The sequence below is a fragment of the Tarenaya hassleriana genome, unplaced genomic scaffold, assembly GCF_000463585.1.
Source record: "Tarenaya hassleriana unplaced genomic scaffold, ASM46358v1 Cleome84, whole genome shotgun sequence".
Lineage (NCBI taxonomy): Eukaryota > Viridiplantae > Streptophyta > Magnoliopsida > Brassicales > Cleomaceae > Tarenaya > Tarenaya hassleriana.
In genome coordinates this window covers 48,346-57,175 of record NW_010970837.1, presented here as the reverse complement: position 1 = coordinate 57,175, position 8,830 = coordinate 48,346, and the positions used below count along the sequence as shown (strand labels likewise).

Genomic DNA, 8,830 nt, shown 5'->3' with positions numbered 1-8,830 from the left:
TCTGATAAATGCATATTTGTGGGTTACCCTAAGGAAACTATAGGGTACTGGTTCTACATCCCATCTGAGAACAAAGTGTTTGTTGCTCGGAATGGATCTTTCTTGGAGAGAGAGTTCGTCTCCAAGAGAGTCAGTGGGAGTAGAATAGATCTCGAAGAAGTTCGAGAACCACAAATAGTCGAAGAACGGAGTGAATAGGTCGAAACAGTTCAACCTGTATCACAAGTTGTTGAGACAACACCTCCTAGTGAACCTCGGAGATCTGGTAGAATTCGCCAAGAGCCTACAAGATACGGTTTTCTTGTGACTAGAAATGACGAACTCATGTTGTTAGAACATGACGAGCCTACGTCGTATTCAGAGGCTGTGGCGAGTTCCGATTTCGAGAAATGGCACCAGGCCATGGAGTCTGAGATGCAATCCATGTACCATAACAAAGTGTGAACTTTGGTCGATTCATTCGATGGTATTAAGACCATTGGATGCAAGTGGATTTTCAAGAAGAAAACTGACATGGATGGCATCGTGCATACCTATAAGGCACGACTCATCGCGAAAGGGTTTCGACAGATTCATGGTATAGACTATGATGAAACCTTTTCACCAGTCGTGATGCTTAAATCCATACGGATTCTGCTAGCCATAGCTACGTATTATGACTACGAGATATGGCAAATGGACGTCAAGACCGCATTCCTTAACGGGAATCTGCTCGAGGATGTGTACATGACACAACCCGAGGGCTTTGTCGATCCTAAGAGTCCGAGGAAGGTATGCAAGCTTTAGAGATCCATTTACGGACTAAAACAGGCTTCGAGGAGCTGGAATCTTCGGTTTGATGAGGCAGTCAAAACGTTTGGCTTCCTACAAAACGAAGATGAGCCATGCGTATACAAGAAGGTCAGTGGGAGCGCAGTGGTTTTCCTTGTGCTCTATGTAGATGATATATTGCTCATCGGAAATGATGTTCCTACTTTGCAAGGAGTAAAATCATGGCTAGGATCAGTCTTTTCGATGAAAGTATTAGGAGAAGCCGCCTATATTCTAGGCATCAAAATCTATAGAGATTAATCGAGAAGGCTTCTTGGCCTAAGTCAGAGTACATACATTGATAAGGTCTTGAATCGGTTCAAGATGCAAGACTCCAAGAGGGGTGCCTTGCCAATGGGACATGACGTTGCTCTTAGCAAGACTCAGTGTCCAAAGACACAGGATGAGCAAGAGCGTATGAGTAGGATTTCATATGCATCGACAATTGGATCTATCATGTACGCCATGTTGTGTACTCGTCCGGATGTATCATATGCATTGAGTATGACTAGTAGATATCAGTCTACACCAGGTGAGGTGCACTGGATTGCGGTCAAGAACATCCTTAAGTACTTGACAAGGAATAAGGATTTGTTCTTGATGTATGGCGGATTTGAAGACGAGCTCGCTATAAGTGGTTATACCGATGCTAGTTTCCAAACCGATAGAGATGACTTCAGATCACAGTCAGGTTACGTTTTCTGCCTGAACGGTGGGGCTATCAGTTGGAAGAGTTCCAAACAGCCAACCGTGGCAGATTCGACTACATAAGCCGAGTACATAACAGCATCGGATGCAGCTAAGGAAGCTGTTTGGATCAGGAAATTCGTGGGAGACCTGGGCGTCGTTCCTAGCATTGCAGGTCCCATTGAGTTGTATTGTGACAACAATTGTGCGATTGCGCAAGCTAAGGAACCCCGGTCACACCAGAGATCCAAACACATACTCAGGCGATTTCACTTGATCAGAGAAATCATCGACAAAGGAGACGTGAAGATAAGCAGAGTGTCGACAGATGATAATATTGCCGACCCATTGACGAAGCCTCTCCCTTCGTCAAAGCATGATAGTCATGTTAAGGGTATGGGGATTAGATGTTTGTAGGATAGATCATATAGCATAGTGGGAGATTGTTGGTTGTAATTCTCTAGGATGATCTGTGATATGACATTTGACTTTGTATTGATTCATTGATTTATGAATGTATTATTTTTCCCGTTATACGATTGGCATGTTTGTTGTATTTCGGCATCTTTGAATCATTAGAGAATGATTCTAAATTCCCTAGTCAGTCACCATTGTAGGAATAATGATGAATTAAGGCTAGCATGAGCTGTGATCAATGCACTGGATGCAAATCACAATCATGGGTACTCGCTGTGAACGAGTGACTGGATGACCCACATGAGATTGTCACATGGATAGAGTCATGACTTGAATCTCATACAGCGGTTTGTTCTTGGATCCTCATACCTGAGATGTCTAGAGTATCTGATATGAGGAGTGGCGTGTCTTGACTGCATCAAACGTCGTCTTTAACCGGATGATTATAACGGCGTTGATCAGATATGTTCACGAATCATATGGAGATAGTAGACATGCAATATGGGACTTGTCACCTCCTTAACAGGAGAGATATTGTTGGGCCCTCTCGTGGGAAGTTAGATTATGATAAATGCGTGGCCACGCTATAGATGAAGTTGCATCTATTTTATTAGTCGATTTGCCAAGACGAGAAAGCAATTGAACTTGAAGGGTGGCTCAAACCATGCCCTTGTTCAACATATGATATCGTGAGACAAAGGATCAGAACTTGAGCGGTTAATGCCTTGGTTAGATCACCTCTAACTCAATCCTAAGTGGGTGGTCATGGCGTCTTGCTAGAGGCTAACCATGACTTGTGGTTCGGGAAAGGTTCCCAAAGTCACTACAACTTAGAATGGGCCTACAAGGTCACACACCACTAGGGATGGACTTATATGTGAAGAATCCGAAGAATGAAAACGAGATTTGACCGAAACGAGCATGAAAAGGAGTTTTCAGTGTTGGTCAGCTCAGGCGGTCCGGAATTCTGTCAGGAGGTCATCTGTCCAGGTCTGGTCCGGCTGACCAAGAGTTGGTCAGTCCCGGACCAGACGCTGGAATCAGGCGGACCAAGGACGCTGGAACGGCGGACCGGAAAGGAACCAAGAGGCTTGGTCCGGAGCTGACCAAAAGTTGGTCAGCCGGATCAAACCTCCAGGTCAGACGGTCTGCGAGCCTCGGACTAAGCCTGGTCCATCGGACCAAGCTCCTGGTCCGTCGGACCAAGCTCCTGGTCCGGCAGACCGGGATCTGGGAAACTTTCCAAAATTCGATTTTAGGGTTTTCTAAGCTTATTTAAGTTTGAGATTTTGTCCAAACTTAAAAGAAGCCGCCTTAAAACTCAGAGAAACATCCTAGAACCCTAGAGAACCTGTTCTCTTCGATTTCTATTGTCCCGAGATTGGATCTCGTCTCTTGAGTTACCCTTTTCTTCACTAATCCTAGCAGATTCGTTCCAAATCGTTTCGAATCCTTTCCGTCGGTGTGGATACGTGTAGAGGGACTGTAACTTCAGTCCTAGGTGATTTAGAACAGGTCCCGGATCGAAATTAACTTCACGTTTCATCGAGAACGAGGTAAGTAACGATTCCCTCGGTGATATACACGATCTTTCGGGTTTTTCAAGTTTGGTTGTGTGTGACGTTTGACTAGGTTTAGATCTTTCTTCCGCTGCACGAAACCTAGTGAACCAAACCCTAGATCGATATGATCGCATGCTAGGAACCCGTAGATTCCCAACAGTTTTTTGGACTGTCGGCAAGTCTCTGAGCTTGGTCCGGCTCACCAAGAGTTGGTCAGCTCCGGACCAAGCCTCTGACTTGTCAATTCCGCGAGTTTTTACACACCTGGTCCGGCGAACCAAGCGTCAAAAACTCCAAATTGCCTTTTTCTCGCCTTTTCTCGCATGGGAAGCAGGTGGGGAAGGCTTGGCTCATCATTATATCGTCCCTTGGCCTTCAGAAGGGTTGAGGTTGATCTGGAGAAACTCTCTCAAGCTCAAGAGAGTGTTCTTGGATCCAAAGCAAGAGAATTGTTCTCTTCAAGCTCTAGCAAGCAAGTTTCCAAGTTTTGGAAACCATCCCAAGGGTGTGGACTATTCAAGAGGGTGTTGGCTCATTCAACACCTAGGTTGTGATCAAGCCAACCTTTTAGATTGTGAATCAAAAGGTTAGTTTTTCTCTCAAGAAAGTTCTTCATCAAAAGATTGGTCCGTGGGCGGTTCAAAACGTTTTTGAACGCCAATTCCGCTGCGTAAGCCCGCGGACCAGATCCTAGCACGGGTTTGAACCGGCGGTCTAGGATCCCGTGTGACCCAGCTATGGCTAAGTTTTGTTGAATTGATTGCTTGACCTTTAGGATTTTCTAGAATGGCTTGTGGGATAGAAATCGTTGGTTGATACCCATGGGACCGATGTTGTCTAGTCAGGTAGAAAAGTTTCTACAAGAACCTTTCCCATGTTTGCTGAAATCGCTAAAGTCTATTATCAAATGCATTCTTATTTCTTTATGAGCAGAAAAAGATAATGAGCATCTCGACACTCCGCTGTCATTATCTCGTCAACGAAAATCGTTCGAGGACATTAGTGCATCGATTTGATGGTTCGATTCTAAGTTGTGGGTCGGGTTATCCAATAAAACAAAATAAAAAAAAATTGATTAGGAACCCTTCAACTTCAACGTTCTAGAAACCCGAGATGCTAGTAAAAAAAAAAAGAGAGAAAGTCTAGCTAGATGAAAAAAAAAGAGAGAAAGATAAAAAGAATGGATGTCGAAAGCGTAGACTAGATACGATTAGGTACAATGGCATAATAGGTTCGAGAAACATGCTTGATAGATGATTGAAGTCCTTAGATTGGTTCTGGGTAGCGGTATAGATCCCATAGCTAGGAAAGACTATCCTTTAGAGAGGGAGATCATATTAGACAGACTTGTCATTGTTCACGGGGATCTAGGTCGGATAGATGTTTCGCTCTCGATTATCATTTTGAGTTATGTCATTGTCTCGCCCTCCTTTCAGATTGTTTTTCACGGAGTATTTGCTCGTGGACGAGCAAAGGTTTAAGTCTAGGAGAGTTTGATAACACGTATTTTGGGTGACTTTTGATATAGGATGTCTAGCGTATTTAACTCTATTTTACATATTTGTAGGCATTCTAGGGCACATTTGGCTTCGACATTGCATTGTTGTGTTCTTTGGTGTTGAAATAGGTTTTCATGCATAAAAAGAGCAAAAGGAGTGGAAAACATAGACTACGGAACATCACAGACGAAACAGGAACATTTGGAGTGTTTCCAGGGAAAACGTGAAGCTCAGAAAATGTCAGATCTTGCAAGTCCAATAACTTTCACTCTACAATTCCAAATCCTACGTTCTCTATATTATTGGAAAGCTCTTCTCAATATCTACGCATAGACATCAAGATCACCCAAATCCGATATCGGAACAGGAAGTTATGAGCGAATTCGTGAAGCCCGTTAAAACTGCTCAGAAACACGACAAGATCGGTTCGGGTTTAGCGAAACGATCGGTTCGGCATCGTAGAAATTGGAAAATTGCTCAGAAAGTGTAACCGATCCGTTTGGCTTTGCCGAAACGATCGGTTCGACCCCCAGATTCGGGAAAACTTCCAATTTTGCCCAAACCGAAGTGAAATAACAGGGAAAAACCTCTAGGTCGAGAATCATTCAGACTTTTATGAGAAAACAGACCAAGAGCACAAGAAAAGGGGGTGATTATCAGGAAGCAAGAGATCAGAGTAGAAGACGGAGATCACGAAGCCGAGAAATCGACTAAGCGTTCCTCTTTCCTTCTATTTTACAATGTTTTGTTGTATTGATATGAACCCTGACGTCTCGATGTTTAGCGAGTAGTTCTTTTGTTGTAGGTTAGGGATTTGCTATGTAGAGATCTTTGGTTTCTAATTCCAGACTTTGTGGTTTTATTTATTCTATTCGGTTTATTGAGTTGCGTTTAATGCGTTTGATCTTGTTGGCCAGTTGATTGGATGAACTTAGGATTTTAATTCGCATAGACATATGGGATTCTAACCTGGAAATAACTCAATAAATAGAACAAGTATTGCATTGAGAGATGAATATTTGTCTAGAGATTATGATAGCATTCGTTCATGCATCCAGGATTTTAGACTATTGAATCGAGAGATTAGTAGGATAAAGCCTGGATAGTGAGGTTAGACTCAGAGGGTTAATCTCTACTTTAGAGTTTGAATTCCCTGAATCGGATAGATAAACCACTGCGTTTGCATCTTTTGAAAGATCCTTGCATGTAAAGCAATCTCGAAACTTACAGTGTTTTGCCATTGATAGTTTATCGTTTGTTTTTATTATTTTGCTTTTGATACATGCTCATCATTCTCATATTTTCTCTAGATCTAGATTTGGATTGGAATCTGATTCAATTGTTTACTTGTCCCTGTGTTCGACCCTAGTTGCTACACACGATCCGTACACTTGCGGTTAATTGTTGAGTCTAGGATATTATAACTTGATCGAATTTATTCGCCTAGATTTGCGACATCAAGTTTTTGGTGCCGTTGCCAGGGATAATTTAGGCAATTGGATTAGATTTCTACTTGGTCTGGGTCTATTTTCTTTTTGTTTTTTTTTTGTTTTGTTTTTTTTCTTTCGTCTCCTTTCTCCTTTGTTTTCTCTTGTGTGTGCAGGCACGTCCTTTTCCGGAGTATAAATAGACAATCGTGGATATGAGCTATTTTATGAATGACCCTTATGCCAACCCTTATGATCCGGGTTGGATGGACTATCCCGATCTCTCTTATGATGCATACACTTCGGATGTTTCGCAGTGGGATTTCAATTACGTCCAGAATCAGGGATCCTATCAGTTCCAGACTTGTCAGTCTATACCTTCGTATCACTACGATCAGAGCAATGAGACATATTATCATTTTGAAGGATCAATCCCGGAAACATATGGCCCCCACCGACCGCAATTAAGCAGGAGATAGATTCTGAGAAATCCTTACTTGTTCGGTTTTTGCAGGGACAAAAGGACTTCTTTGAACTATATGCAATCACTACGCAAGTCCCAGTCCAACAGAACTGCTAAAATCGCCTCCCAGTGGCAAGAAACCTTTATGAAACGACCAGAAATGGACTCCAAAGAGCATCTTAACACCATATCGATGAAGGACGTGGAGCAATCTGAGTTAGAGCCACTACAGGTCATAAAAAAAGGTGAGTATTCTAATGCTTATTTAGATTATACGCCTAAATTTTTTACCGCAGATGAGTATTCAAGGACAAAATACGCCAAGACCACCACCGGTTCCGTTCCCTTCACGCATAAAGAAACACAAGGAAGACATTCAGTTTGATTAACTATGTTTACAAAAGTGAAAATTCGAGGTGAAATCACATAAGGTTGAACTGGTTGTTTACTCGTCTGAGACCATTCCCATCTCGGGTCGAACAGTCCCCCAAACTGATATTCAAGGAGATCCACCACCTCTTCCATCGGACTTCCATCCTGACTCCCAATTACCACCACTCAATCTTCGGTCGCTCGATAAGGTAAATGAAAAACTACATCACATCGATCGAAGTCATACCAAGTCAGGTGAGTTTGTCCCATCTAATCTTATTCCACCTAAAATCATTCCTCCAAGAACCATTCCCTGAACCCCCTCCCACATGAACAATACGAGTCAAGCTAACGACCTTAAACAAGCGCTTCCGGGAGGCAACCTAAGTTCTTAGGTTAAATTTTCTTCCCTTTCTTTTTCTTTTTGCATCGGATATTGGTTTGTGTCTCTTATCACCAAGTTGAGTTGTAATGAGGAGCTATTGAGGAGGCAAGGAAGCTAGCTATGCAATAGACATAGGCAAACTTAAGTGCGAGTGACCGAACATCGCGAGCTAAGTATTCTTTTCCCTTTTTGATTTGTTTCTCTTTTGACTCATCTTATTGGTTGTCTCTACTAGACGAGAATTGACACCGAGGACAGTGTCTAATTCAAGTCTGGGGGAGGATTCGTTTAACGGCAAACTATATCTATTTAGAGTAGTGTTGTATGCATTTTTTTTCCTTTTTCTTTTCACTTTTTAGTATCATGTGCATATAGAGTGTTCTAGGATCATATAGTTTATTGTTAGGATTATGCATTTAGATATAGCACTTAGTGTTGGGTTTCCTGGGATCTCTAGAGCGAATTCTATTCCTAAGAGATCGATTCTAGGGTTTGCACAGCGAATGTAAAACAATGATTTAATAAACCCTAGAACCATGCTTCTATGAATCGTAGAAACGTTAGAACGCTTACCTCAATCGATCCGGGGCCTGTATCAATTGAAGAATTCGTCTGATCATGAAAGGGAGGAAGAATACCTCACCCTCTACACGTATCCACACCTCGGGATGGATTCCAACGGTTGGAACTTGTCTGCTAGAACCCGAATCTGCTATTCGGTATGAAGCTTCGAGAAAACGAGACTTAGAAACTCTTGGATCTTTTGGATCTCACCAAAAGCTGTCAAAAGTCTGCACCAGACGGCTCCTTCAGTCTTCTTCACGATTAGGGTTTTAATCTCCTTCTTATAAGGTAATTTAACCCTAATTCGGTCTAATTTCCGAAAAATCCGAAACCCGGAACGGATCACGAAAGGGAGAAAGAATACCTCACCCTCTACACGTATCCACACTTCGGGATGGATTCCAACGGTTGGAACTTGTCTGCTAGAACCCGAATCTGCTATTCGGTATGAAGCTTCGAGAAAACGAGACTTAGAAACTCTTGGATCTTTTGGATCTCACCAAAAGCTGTCAAAAGTCTGCACCAGACGGCTCCTTCAGTCTTCTTCACGATTAGGGTTTTAATCTCCTTCTTATAAGGTAATTTAACCCTAATTCGGTCTAATTTCCGAAAAACCCGAAACCCGGAACGGACGGTCCAGAAAT

At 42.5% G+C, this 8,830-nt stretch overlaps 1 long non-coding RNA gene across 2 annotated transcripts; it reads right to left on the bottom strand.

Moving 5' to 3' along the window:
- Positions 1-6,595: 6,595 nt before the first annotated feature.
- On the bottom strand, positions 6,596-7,685 carry LOC104803361. 2 transcript variants are annotated; one of them, XR_770202.1, is made up of 4 exons: positions 7,315-7,685; positions 7,157-7,210; positions 6,900-7,077; positions 6,596-6,790 (listed from the first exon to the last, which is right to left on the bottom strand). It is a non-coding gene; the product is annotated as an uncharacterized LOC104803361 (long non-coding RNA). The 2 variants fall into 2 exon arrangements; XR_770201.1 differs by having other exon boundaries at positions 6,596-7,077.
- Positions 7,686-8,830: the final 1,145 nt, after the last annotated feature.